Source organism: Tyto alba, unplaced genomic scaffold (assembly GCF_018691265.1).
Source record: "Tyto alba isolate M040663 unplaced genomic scaffold, T.alba_DEE_v4.0 Super-Scaffold_45, whole genome shotgun sequence".
NCBI classification, from domain to species: domain Eukaryota; kingdom Metazoa; phylum Chordata; class Aves; order Strigiformes; family Tytonidae; genus Tyto; species Tyto alba.
The window spans coordinates 37,497,278-37,511,306 of record NW_024881321.1 but is presented as its reverse complement, the minus strand read 5'-3'; the positions used below and the strand labels follow the sequence as shown (position 1 = coordinate 37,511,306).

Here is a 14,029-nt window from a genome sequence, read left to right as displayed (position 1 = left end):
GCAGCAACTGCAGGTCTAGCACAATCCCAGATACAGCAAGCTTACTGCCCAATTCACTCTGATGAGAGCAACAGGATTTGGAAGGGCTGGGCACTAGTACATGTCTCCATCTGAGACCAGACAGCGTGCTGCTAGCACACACTCCTGAGATGACACTGGTTGGTTATGAGGACATGTCTGAAGGATGCAGTGCTGTGAGCAAAGTGGAATGAAGTGAGTCCTGAAAGAGAAACGCCATGTATGCCTGGCAAGGCGCTCCCCTCAGGCTCATTAGCCCCCAGCACCATCAGATGAGGGAGAGATGCTGTCACTCCTTCCTCTCTCAGATTAGAGGGTTTTGTGACTTTGAGGACTCCGTACTTTGTGTTTGGATGAGTGGATACCTGCATTATGTAAGGTGAACCTAGTGCGCACTCTCTGGCTGTGTTTTTAATATAATGTAATGTATACCTCTCACATCTCTGGCATTTCTCATGCAAAGTCACAAGAGTAACCCTCTGAAACATCCTATAAGATAGGAGGTTAGTTTTAATTTACAATAGTATTAAGTTATAGTTAGTAATTGCAACAGATTTAAAAATTCCCTTGAAAACGGACAGAACAGCATCCTTAATTGATAGAGCACATGGACCAGGGTTTCAGTTCAGAATTTGAAACTTCTTTGGTATTTACTAGTCATTAACTGCTCCTTCACAACACGTATTTCAGAAATGCCCAGGTGTAGATTACCAAAATTACATCCATACAGTTCGTATATCCCTTTTGCCTATATAAAATCCATATCTGCATTACCTAAATACCATTTTCACATGTGTAAAATTTGTAAGGCATCACACAAAACCACTTGAAAAACAGACTCTGTAGCTATTGTTAGGCTAAGAACAATACAATGTCAGTAGCATTAACAGGGGACACAGCATGGGTGATTTCCTCAAAAAAATTTATATTGAGCGACTAAGAAATTACAGCCATATAAGCCCATAGCATCGGACACACAGGTCAAAGCAATATCAAACATTTGAAATAAGAGCACTCAGTGAATCGGCAAAAAGTATATCTTAAAAGCAGAAGAATCACAGCTTTCAAGTGCTTTCTGACACACACTTTTAACCTCTCATTAGATCATAGCTCTTAGATCATGTAATCGGAGGCGAGCCAGCACTGCCACAGGGATTGCCGTGTAATCGGAATCCTCAGCGTGGGGCGGAAGGGGGCACACAGAAGTGGCTGAAGCTGATGCTACTGGCTGATCTTGGGAATGTGCTGCATTCCCCCTGCAGCCAGCCCCATCCCGCCGTACGGATGCAGAAACCCTAAGAAAGGACTGTTGGCTGCATCACCCTTCAACCTCCGCTACCTCTTGGCTCTCGAGTATGGCGGGTCACATCTTGTGCATCTGGTTGTCTAAAGATCTTGGCATGTAACTCATCAGATCGAGAAGGCTGCGGGCTCCTTGTAGAGAGCTATTATCACTGCGGACCAGTGGGCTGTGCTGCCCTGTGGCAGCTGCATTTGCTACAGATCCTGATCTCTTTATTTGAAAAAGCAGCAGTGTTTAAAAGTTCAGATTAAGTCATTATTGTATGATACCCCTATCTTGTTTTTCAAGTCATAGCAGTCAATCAAGTAATTAGTGGGCTTAGCCAGGTGTTTCCAAATTGCCTGTGCTCAGGATGAATTTACTGGAAGCTGACCTCAAGCTGGCTTTTCATTTCACACGTGAGCAACTTATTGATGATCTCCAGTCCCCAAACCAACGTTTTCCACCCATGGAGAGATAGCTTAAAATACATTACGCGTATGCTACCCTTTCAGTTTTACCATATAGCTCTAAGAGACTGCGTATAAAGGTTCACAGTAAATTGTAGTATAGACAGGAGCTATGGAGTTGGCTCTGCACTCCTCAGTCATGTTGGTGACCATCTACACATTCAAGGAGTTGCATGCAAGTCAAAGGCTGTCAGCCAGACTGCTGTTCTTAACCATGCTTACTAGCAACTACTTCAGTCCCTTTGAAATTAAGAGAACTGTTTCTTGACTGAAGCAATATTTATTACAATGCCTAAGTGGCAGAATGTGACACTCAGGGGTTCTTATGACTTAAATTGCCATATATATGTATTTGAATGAAAAAAGAGGAGTAATAATACAAGAACAGCACAAAAAAATCCTTAAAATAAAATTACAGATTTATATTCTCTCTCAAACCTCCCACTTCTTATTAAGAATGTGAGAAACACAAAAACAAAGTACAAAATTAATTACTTCTAAAAATTGTAGACAAGACAGCCAAATGAAGAACTGTTGTAAATTCAAAAGCTAATTTTCTTGAGTGGTAGGTGATTGCTGGAGTTGTGAGTTCATGAGCCTAGAACTGTCAAGAAAGAAAAGCAGTGCAGCTCACTTACACATAGAGAATTCCTGCTGACAGGTAAAAGAAATAGCACTTGTAAAAAAAACAAATACTGATCCATCCCATCATCTCATCTCCATTTTTAATAGCAGTATGTTTTGTCAGGAATACTATTCCTTATTTATAACAATATATTTTGACAGTTATTCAAGAAACAGCTTTGCTTTTGCTGTTCTATTGCTGTGCAACCAGCCTTCTCTACAGCTATTATTATCAGAACATGTTTACTCCTGGTTCTGGTACAGAATACAATAATTTGGTTATTTACAAGGCAACCATGAAGCCAGTTATTAAACACTGAAAACTGTACTGTGTGGGCCTGACAATCAAACCCAAAAGCCAGTTGTTTAACAGAGGTGTTTTAGCAAAAGGGAGAGCAAAACAGCATTTGGAATGAGGGACTTTTGCACACAGTATTAACTGAAGAGCTGTTACCTATCTTCAGTCATGTCACAGAAATATAAGAACACTCAAAAAATGTGGAACTAGTGTAAGGCTGGACTGCTAAATTCTTCTATGCTGCCTTCTTCCAGAAAAGGCATGTGTTCTATTGCAAAATTCAGCTGCCGTAGACAACCTCTTGTCCTTCAGCAGGCATACAGCACCACTGGATGCACTGGGTCACCCTCCCGTGCAGGCAAGCCTAGGGAAGGCACCAGAGCCCGGGGACACCCCAGGGCCACAGAAGCTGGTCAGGGACGCTGTTCAGCCATCAGAAATGCACCTGGCACGGGTACCTGGCAGCCAACAGTCTCCCACAAGGATTCCCAGACAGGGTTTTGGAGGTAAGAGCTGGCCACAGGCCAGACACAACAGGGAGTCTGATGTGGCCACGCTGGCTGCAGCCACGCTCCCAGTTTAACCACCGCACCCCACGTCCCCCCGCACTCTCTGTGCCCAACCCCACGCTGCTGGCATCATGTCCCTGCTGTGTGGCACGCGGAGAGAGGAAATCTCATTGCCCCCCCAGCAAAAGCACCCGCTTGCTACAGGCTGGCACCTCGGTTCCCAGCATCCCTGTGAAACACCTCTGCAAGACTCCCTACGCTCCGGGTCCCCGTTCTCACACGTACCCGGTGTCCTCATGGCTCTAATTTAGCCCTTACCTGTTCTCAGTCGAAAGGCACAACTGCTCAAATAATGACAATCATTTCTAGCATCAGATGCTGTGTGAGATGACTCATTCTCTCAATTTAGACTAAGCCTGAGACATTGAAAAATGCATGGCTTTTTGTTTTCAAAACCACCTCTGTATCAGATGTAAGATTATATCTAACAGACCCACTTTGCTCACGCTAAACGGCTACTTTTGCACTGCACAGCCTCCAATGTCTCCAAGCATTTTGCTGGTCATCAAGTCTCTCTGGGGTTTTTTTCCAGGCAGAGAAAGAATCACCATTACCCTCATCAACGTAAATTAGAGAAACACTGTCACCCAATACCTTTTGCTCTGGAAAGAGAAGGCTTTGCAAAAGGCTGTGTAAATGCTACACCAGGTTTTCAAAGCCCTTTTTACCCCTACACAGTTCCAAGCAAACGTATTCAGAAAAGAAATGCATGGGGCAGTTTGTTGTAGGCTGCCCCTAATATTACTACCCCCAAAACACAGTTTAATTCTGTGGGCCCTTTTACTTCTTTGATTTCCCTATGTCTCCAAGCTCATAACTTAATATAGGATTAAATTTGCTGCACTTTTTCGGTACGCTGAGGGTGAAGATGTAAAATCAGAAGTTTACAAAAACTGTATCACAAATCCAAAACAGAGAATAACTTTCCACCCCTGGTACAATCTCAACCAGGAGCTGCATCTGTTACCATGGCACCTCAGCAGGGCTGTAGATTAATAGCCTGCAAAACTAAGATAATGAAACTCATTGCATTGCATTTCAGATGCTGCTATCAACTGCTATCAAATCTTGTGAGGTGGGATAGTATAAAAGTACTTTCAATCGTGAGTTAATTTTCTCTAATTTGGAAAGTCCTTTCCTGTGTGGCTCCTTCTCCTCCCACAGTGGCCACTTTTTTCCCCTGCCCTTGGGACAGAAGTTTTGCTGCTGTGATGAAAATTAAGTTCAGGCAAGGCTCCTACTATGTTCGTTTTCACAGCTGGACTAATTAGGTGGTTTGTCACTACACCAGGTAATGTGCTTCACAATTTATGGCCTGCCAACTTATTCTTTCCAAAGGTTGGTTCTTCAGTAATAGCACTGCTGTAATTGAGGCTCTGCTGGAGGGTTGTCACACCACAGGAGATAGTATTATGTCACGTTCATTATTCAGTAATGCCAATTCCAGTCATAGCACTAGTTACAATGACATGAATTCATAATAATGAAAGACTTTTATGGCTGCCTGAATGCTTGAAGAACTATTTCCTAGACCGGCTTTCAGATGAGTGAGGAAAGAAAAATAAACACAAAATGTCTCTTGGTTTTAAGAGCACCAGTTTTGGTACAAATCAGGAAGACAAGGACTGGGGTTGGGATCCCATGCATGAACACGTAACTTGCTTCTGGCTGAAATACACCCAGTAACACAGCCAGTGCCCACAGCAGGCACCTGTATTACTGGTAAGGCCTTCAGAGATGCTGCGCACATGATGCTGTCAGGTGTTTAGATCAAGTCAGAAACCTGCAGCTTTTCCGCAGTATCATCGTTGCTGCATATAGCAAGTGCAGTCATATGCTGTTGAATATTATCAGCAACACCACAGGCCTTTCATTCAGGTTTTCTTCCCTCTCACTGTTGCTAACAGCACCTCAGGGCACAGAGCTGGGCCTGTGCAACTGCCTGCTGCCATCTGAAACAGCATCTTGCTCGCCTGTCCTTAATTTGGTTCCCGGCTCTTCAGCCCTCTCTCCCAAAGGGCTGCATCCCTGCATACCAGCTCCTGTGCTTGCCCAGGTACACGGCTACGCAGTGCAATTCACCCACTAGGCAGAAAACTATTTGTTCCCCCAAATGAGTTTAGTCATGGAGCTCTAAGGAGAAACGAGCACTTAGACCCAGTGCAAATGAGAAGGCAAGACCACGGGGCCAAGACAGAAGGGAAGGAGGTAGAAATGCTGGCAGCAACTATTAGGTTGTCTCACCTATTTCATGTAATTCTCACTCCTAGGGATTATCAAAGTAAAAGCTAGGTTTTAGCTGTAATGAATAAATCATAAGGACTGGGGTTATTTTGCTGTTTGTGGTCAAGGAGACTTGTTTTACTGCCTGTGAAGAAAGAAGTCTGCTGTTTTCCAGTATCATGTCGAGGATAATTGGGAAAGATAGCAACATGAAAAGAACAGTTGGTGTAACACAGGCAGGGGAGAGGTCCCATGAGAAATTTAAGCAACCTCACATGCATAAAAAGGCAGAATTAATTAGATAAACAAATGCTGGGAAAGAATACAGAAACCACATGAGGGATACCAATTATTATGCCAAGGAGAAAAAACAAAATCAAAATCCACTTTCAAAATGAAGGTGGCATTCTCATTCAGAAAATTTCTCTTTTTTTCTTGCCCCACATCCTGAAGGGCAGAATGCCGAAAGGCAGAATCCACAATATCTTTTGTTGCGCCTTAGATACAGTTAATTTATATCATATGTAGGCATAGTTAATGTATATTGCTTTCTCTTTTTGTCTTGCGGTGGTGTTGACGCTCAACTTTTGCAGGTAATTCATTAATTAGGCTACTCACAAGGGCAGGGGACCGCAGAAATACCCATGGACCAGACACGCGCAGCAGGGTGACTTAATGGTCCCAGGGCTCCCCCAGCCCAAGAGGGCTTATGCAGCACAGTTGGGTAAAGCAACAAAAGGAGCACAGGTTCTGAGACTGCTTACTCCAGGCTCCTCCAGGCACACACAGAGATCTTTAGGACACAGACTGTTTCTTTACTGGTCAGGCAGACAGACTTCTTGAGTTAATGAGAATTTTACTTAGGCCACTTTCTGTGACAGTTAGTTATGGAGATGGGGGAAATTAACACCTGATCACATCAACACACGCCCAGGGCTGCGTGATGGCTGTGCTGGGCCCCACAACAGGAGGTGGCTCACACAGCCACCTTTGCTTGCCATGAAAGCCCATGGTTCAGAACTGCCCCTTAGTTCCCTTGCTGTTAAGCTCCTCACAAGGCTGCCCCAGCCACCCACGCCCGGAGCATCTCTCCCGCCCTCCCTCCCCGCTCCCCGACAGCTAGCAGCCGCTCTGCCATTCCCACAGGTGTTGAGTACAGCAGCTTACATCTTTTGCAACTCCAGTTATCTCAAAAAGTGGCATGGAAACATTTTGCCTTAACATTGTACTGTCTAAATAAAAACCTTTAATGGTAATTCTGACAGTCCCCTAGTCTAGGCCTTTCGGATGATTCCACCCTCTAGAAACGCACTCTTGAGCATTAATCTTTAATTTATGCCAGTCCACTTTGCACTATTCTTCCTGTATTTTATTTTGTTTTTTCTTCTAACCTGCTAAAGCATTTGAAGATACAATTTCTGTGAAAGATGCTATATGAAATAGAGACAAATTTTCCTGTACTTTGATCTTCAAGCAATGAAAGAATGGGAATTAAATCAATAGCCATTATGAAACATGAAACAGTTATTGAGAAGGGTTATCTGATTAATACATTCTTTCTTCTCTCATAACCTAATATCAGCTACAAAACCAGACCTAAAGCAGCCAGGAAATTATTTCAAATTGTTTTAAAAGCAAATCTTTACTAGAATGACCAATCTACTGAATAAAGTAACCTGTATCAAGCAGTTTCTATGCACTTAGACTTCAGAACTGGAGTCACCATTATATTGCAATCAGAGAACAAATTTGATATATGTGTAAATAAACACATACTAAATTCAAGATAATTCATTCACTGCTGAGTAAATGCTTGTCTTGACTCAGTTAAAAATGTCACCACTGATGATGCATTATCAGGTCTCCCAGGAGTCTGGGAGAGTCCTGGAGTTCCAGCCACTGGAATCCAGCAGGTATTACTAAAAACAATGTTGGAAGAAAGACCGAACTGTACTTGGTTCACATTTTCCAAGACAGAAACAGAAGGCAACCTAAAAAAGTTTTGTTTTTTTTTTAATTTCCTGGGGCAGGGTTAGTTTTATTATCAGTGCTCTTCCAAGCCCCCACAGCATCTGAGGATCCCTGTTCATATCCCAGTAGCCATTATCACAGTTACTGATTTCCCTCTAGCAGCAGCACATCTCAGCTTCACTCAGCCTGTTCAAACAGCACTGCTGCATTTTCTCCCTAGTCTGAGCTGATTCAACCACCCTAATGACCGACCCCCTCTAGTTCAAGCAGGTGCCATACATACGCTCTGCTCCACCCATGTTTTAGCTGCTTTTAAAGAGATTTGTTTAAATAGCTGCTCTACTTTACATTCAGCTTATTAAATAGGGTGCTGACTATATGATCAACCCCTTCCTCTGTTTCAGCTTCCTACTGCCAGGTAGAGGAGCACCGAGGCTTCCCAAGGCAGTTGAGATGTAGTGTGCTTTTACAGGCAACACTGCTCTCCAGCCACCTTCTCCTGGTTTTGCGACTCCTTTGTCTCTCTATTCCAAAGTCATTTTCAGAATCAGCGTTGGCAACCCCAAATTACTACTTTCATGAGCTGTCTTTTGGCAATATAATTTTTCATTCATTTTAGTATTTTTACATTTGTGTGATTTTTAGCTTTTTATTTCATAGGGATGTGCTGGTGTATTCTATGTCAAATTACATGAATTGATTCCAGATTACTTCTGAGACCAAAATTATTGGAGCATTTGGTATTATATCCTCATGATCTGATTCATTTGTGGAGATGTAAGTATAGACTAGGGGATACAAAAAATGGGAATAGCATGCCTTCACAAAGCAGATGGGCTTGTATTCGGGAATCAGCTAGGCTCTCCTCAGTAGAAGTACAGGGTGTGAAGCCTAAGTATGTATTTCTGAAACGGGAATGTTGCAGTGCTCCATCTGAAGTGAAGCAGTAGTTTCTTATCCAGGCTGCTGGGTGGTACCAGCTGTGGTGGTTTGCATGTGGTGAAGCTTCTAAGAAAACTCTCCTAAGGGGTAGATTGCATCATACATAATTCCAGCTACTTAAAATAAAAGTATTTGTCTCAGGTGGTTATCTGTGCTTCTCTGTAGCCAACGGAGAGTCAGATACTTCCAGATACCTTCTACACCTCTTGTAGAATGCGATGAACTACCTTCTGATGGTACCTGTCCTTTATACCACTGGCTATAGAGGGAGCCTAGATGATGAAGTACCTGTGCTGCCAAAACCAACATCTTGTCAATACTTCTTTCATTTCCTTGATGTTGGCTGCTCTGATTTGTGCTTTCCCTTCTCCACTCCAGAACTTTCCTTCAGTGATTTGCCTGGGACTTGCAAGGGAGGAGGGAAGTAATGTGGAAGGATGCCTGGGATTTGGTGAAGACAGAGTGATGTTATACAGAAAAGGAAAAAGAAAACATCAGCTGGATTTCACAGCTGGAGAAATGCTAATGGTTTTGGAACCAGCCTAAGCAAACCTTAGTCCAGTAGGCACTTCAAACTAGTAAGAATCCCCCCTTGCAAACATCAACAAAAGCACTTGTTTAAGAATGGTTAAAAGCTATTACAGATTTAAGGATATCAAATACAGTGAAGAAGCAAATACTAAATACAGCATTAAAAGGAAAGGGGACAAAAGTGAAACATAAATTTAGATTCTCTGATCAGCAGTGCTGACATTATAGAAATCCATAACATACTTCCCTTTCATGGACGTTCTTTTATTGATTAAAATGGAATAAGCTCATTTCAACATTTAAACAAAGGCAGCTGTTCAGAGCAGTATGAGAACAATAAACCAGAAATAAATAGCATATGATGTGTCATAAAAGTTTACACTTCCTGGTAAAAAATGGTGTAATTGACATAGATCAAGACTACTACAGCTGACACTGTTTTAGCAGCAGGAACTTTTTTTATACCAAAGTCTGCTACTGTTTTTACAAATCCTCTTTCACGTTTCAGTGACTGTGTTGGTTTCTCAAGACACACACTCTATCAGAAATGTATCACAGTTAAATTACAAACTTTCATGTAGTGAGGTTCTACCTGCAGAGTCTGGAAGATTGTATCTGGCCAACAGGGATACTCATTTGTTTAATTTGATCTTGTGCTTCAACAAGAGGCTCAGAAACCGACCATCCTTTTCAAAGGGCACACCTCACCTCACCTTCTCCATCATGCACACATGAGCACTTAACCCAGACTCCTTACAGAGACTTTTTGTCTCCTGCTCCTGCTTGCTAGGGAGAGTAATCGATTTCTTTATTGTTCCACAAACACATTTCATGGGTCATAAAGTTTACTTTTGTTTTCAGCTGTGTGACAGTAATGCTTTTATTACATAAACACCACAAGACACCAAACTGGCAGTTAAAAAGTGTCCTATTATGCATTTAATTCTGTATGCTGTTTCCAAGCACAGATCTTAAAGGAACCACATCTGAAAAGATTTCCACTTAATAAGAGAGAAGACTTAAACGGAATTGGTGGCTTGCGTCTCTGACTCAGAAGAACTGTGCCAGCCTTTAAAGATTGGAGTGTTGAAGATAAGATATGCTGGTGCATGCATATTTTCATACATATATATGTATGTATGTATGTATGTATGTATCTCCCTTCTGTTTCTATAGAATTTAAGCTTCCAGAAGCAAACTGAAGCCATTCTGGTTGCCAAAAAAGCTCTCCAAATAGAAGCCAAATTCTCTCTTTCCTAAATTTTCCCCTTTATAATAAATTTTCCGTTTCTTTCTACCAGTGTTAGCAGTGAAAACATGGTAGTTTCTTATCTGAGACTGAGCTAATGCTGTGTTGGGTCACAAGCAGGGGAACCTGGTGTGGGCAAGACCTGGGACTGGTACGACCAACAGACCAGCACAAGGTTGTATGAGAGGGAAAGAACTACTGTGGTAGTGCAGCTGGATGTACTTGGTGGCATCTCTCTAGGTAGGTCAGACAGATACAGCCCTGACAGTGGAACAGAAAGATTACCACAGACCTGACTGTACTTCCCATTACAGCTTTACTAGCTAAACCATGCTGGCAGACACATCTGTAAAGAGTGCAAAAAGCGCTTTGCACAATAAAGACATGGTGTCAGTGGCATAGTGGCACTGACTTTTTTGTCATCATGCCAGTTATCTGCCCGAACATGTCAGCTGTAAATACATATACATGTAAGTGTTAACATATTTTACATGTTATATGTTTATAATATCATAGTAAATTTATGTATTTTAATATTTACATATAAATAAGTATTTGCATGACTAGCTGATGAATCTACACTGGTGAAATCTGAAAGCACAGACCTGTAGACACGTGACATGAAACACTGATCCATAAGGAACTAGGCAGAGAAGAGCCGAAACGTCCCCACGCTTCCATTGGTAATTCACACAGTGAGAGCATCTATTTTTGTCTCTGAGTCCCTGAACTTCAAAGTTCTCAAGACACAGTGCAGAAATTGATACTATCTATCTTCAGGCATTTAACTCGCTGATAGCACTTAGACGATGGTTTCATGGCATAGTGAGTTGATAGAAAACTTTATTCCTAGCAAAAGGCACAAGTCTTGTTTCCTCCTCCCACAGAGTCCTATCTACTCGCAGCCCATGCAGCACCACCAATCCAGGGGAAACTGGATTTCTGTCTGGGGCAAGAAAGAGGAAAAGAAGAAGTGGGCAAGAAGGAGGGAAGGAGGGAAGAGGGGGAAGGAAGACCCCTCTGTGTCAGTGGATATTATTCACAAATTGGAAATCCTGTCTTTAAATGTACAAGGTCAAAGAATTGCCTCAAAAAAATTCCAAAATATTTTACTCAGTCCTTCATTCATGAAATATATAATTCTAACAACAGCAAAATGTCTCTCATAAAATTATAATAACTAAATTATAAACAACTTCTCAACAATTTACATTTTTACTGCCCATAAAACTTTCTTCTTTTAATTTCACTTTCCTTCAGTTTGGATGGTGCTTTCATACCCACAGACACACACCTGTCCTCCTTCTCTTCTGCTGAAGTCACCGAGCCTTCAAAACATCTCCAGTTATTCATCTCACTTCTACCCATGACTTTGCTGAACATTCTCATGTATTTCAAGGAATAACACAGGTTTCCTAGACCTACCATGGATAGATCACATTCAAAATCCTTCCCAAAAAGGATTAAAAAGGGCTCACAAAGCTGATTCTTGTCAAAGAAGGCAGGTAATACTCAACATAGCCCAAAAGGAGAATGGACAGTCTATACATAGGCTGCTCTGCTCTAAACTCAAAACCGGGCAGTTATAGTAGGATATCTTTCTTAATCTCCTCAATATCATAGAAGAGAAATACAATTGTCATTTAGGGACTCCTCCTACCACACCTTGGCTATCTACAACTCCGGTGTCTAGTCTGTATCACCCTTCAAGACTCCTTCCAGAACCTAAGAGAACAGGACACCTCCAAAGGGCATCTCACTACAGAGGTCTAAGAGCTAGGCATAAGAGAGCAGGAAGACACTTTCAAAGAACAAGCTGCTTGATCTTACCAGCTAATAAGATGCTGTTATATTCTGAAAGAAATGCAGATGTCTAAAGAAGAGACATGCTAAACTCATGCAAGTGTCAGTGTCATCCTATACTGATTATCTTTATATAAATCTTCTTGTCTGTTTCTGAAATGTGCAGTTAGATCACACCACAAAATCTAGTGCACAGTTATGATGAAAAGGTAGGTCTTTTCAGTTTTTAATCATTTTAAAGGTGCTAAACAAGACAAGGATGATTGCTAATTTGTTCCACTATTATCACATCAGCATCAATTGTTTTTCCCTGAACGATATCAAATATGAGGACACAAATAATCTCTGGAAAAAGGAAGTGCTATTGACTTTCTCAGAAGCTTGAGTTCAGGGGAGAAATAATACCTTGGTAATGACAAAGACTGGCTTTACATTATCTGCCTTTCCCCTGCACTACAGTAAAGACTTCTTCCATTTATTTGTGCAAGAACATCAGATAGGGTCTCAGGAGATCTACAGAATTTCAATGTTTTTTCTTTTTATGTAAACAAGCTGCTTTAATTAGATTAATATGTGATATGGAATCTACTGGCAATTAGTACCTTTGATCCAAATCCGCACTAAAGCCAGTTTCTTCCAGGTTGTTTGATTTGCATGAAAAAGTAAATGTAGCACAGTATGTTTGAACAGAGCAGAGTAGGTATACATATCATCTTTTCTTTGGTGTACATATTAATAACCACCACCTTTACACAAAATGTCCAGTGGGCATTTTCTGATGGACATAATCTATTTACAAGATATGTTGGTTTTGAAAAGCAAAATAGGTCTGGCTCTTCTGAAAACTGGCTCATACAGGTAACTCCTTCAAAAAAGGTTTTCTTCTGAAACAGATGCAAAGTCTAACGGCAAGAAAATAATCAGCGATAATACTGAAATACTAGCTCACATACATCTCAGTGCAGGGTAGGAACACATTCATTGTCAGGGAAGTCTATCGACTGAAAACAGAAGAGAAAATTACTGTTCTGTTTCTCCAACTTCTGCTATAGTTGCTTTTCAGAACTTAATCTGAAATCTAATTATTGTTGTCAGAGATTGGGAAGAAAGCATATTAAGACATCTAAACTTAGCATCCCTTGAGAAGTCTGAAGAAATAGCTTCGCCTCTTTTGTTTGTGTGCAGATCTCCATGTTTTAACCTCCCTCATGTTTCCAAATTCTGCTTTTGTCAGAAGCAATGTCTCCTCAGATAAATCACTACAACCACTTCTCTGAACAAGTCAAGGACCAGGTTGAGCTAGCTGAGCATTAGATTCATATCTGCGTATATCCTAGACATGTCAGCAAGAAAATTAACTGTGTGTTAGTGTGAAGAAAACACAAGCAAGACTCAGTAATGGATGAATTCAGGTCTCAGACCTGCTGCAGACAACTGTCTTCATCGTAAGTACTACCAAGGTATGTGCTAACTCACACCTCCTGAGGGGTCACTCCTTCTTCTCTGACCCTTCTCCATCTTCTCTGTGTCCTTTACACTCCTGTACCTCCTCCCACCCCACTCCTGCCTTTGCTGCTCTCTGCCGTAGCTGCACTGCTGTTGGGGTGACTCCCATGACCCTACTGAGAGCTCCTGCAGGCAGCACTGTGATACTGTAAATGTTCAAAACCCTGACAGTTATTACGGTGCCCTTGCATCTCCCAACCTCTCTTGTAGGCACCAAAGTTTTAGCATGCTCATTTTCAGCCTTGTAAACAGTATGGCTTGATGAGACTGTCATTGGACAGACGTGCGAGTGGAAACTGTGAGCCAGTGTTTGGTTTACCCATCGGGTTAGCTAAAACAACATGCATGGTGTCTTATCAACATTGCACATTAGAGAATGCTTCGTTTCTGGGTGCTAGCTCATGCCACCTCCACATTTATCTGAGGAGAAACCTTTTACAGCACTCCCTCAGCACTGCTTACTGCTCTCAGCTTAGGTGTGCTGCAGTGAACCCTCCGTGCATCCAGCCTTCCCCACCTCTGTATGCAATTTCAGCAGCTTAT

General features: G+C 41.8%; 1 protein-coding gene across 2 annotated transcripts in view; it reads right to left on the bottom strand.

The window, feature by feature from the left end:
• Window positions 1-14,029, bottom strand: part of TMEM255B (transmembrane protein 255B) — a 73,746-nt gene that overhangs the window by 43,998 nt on the left and 15,719 nt on the right. The gene's annotated exons all lie outside the window — the stretch shown is intronic.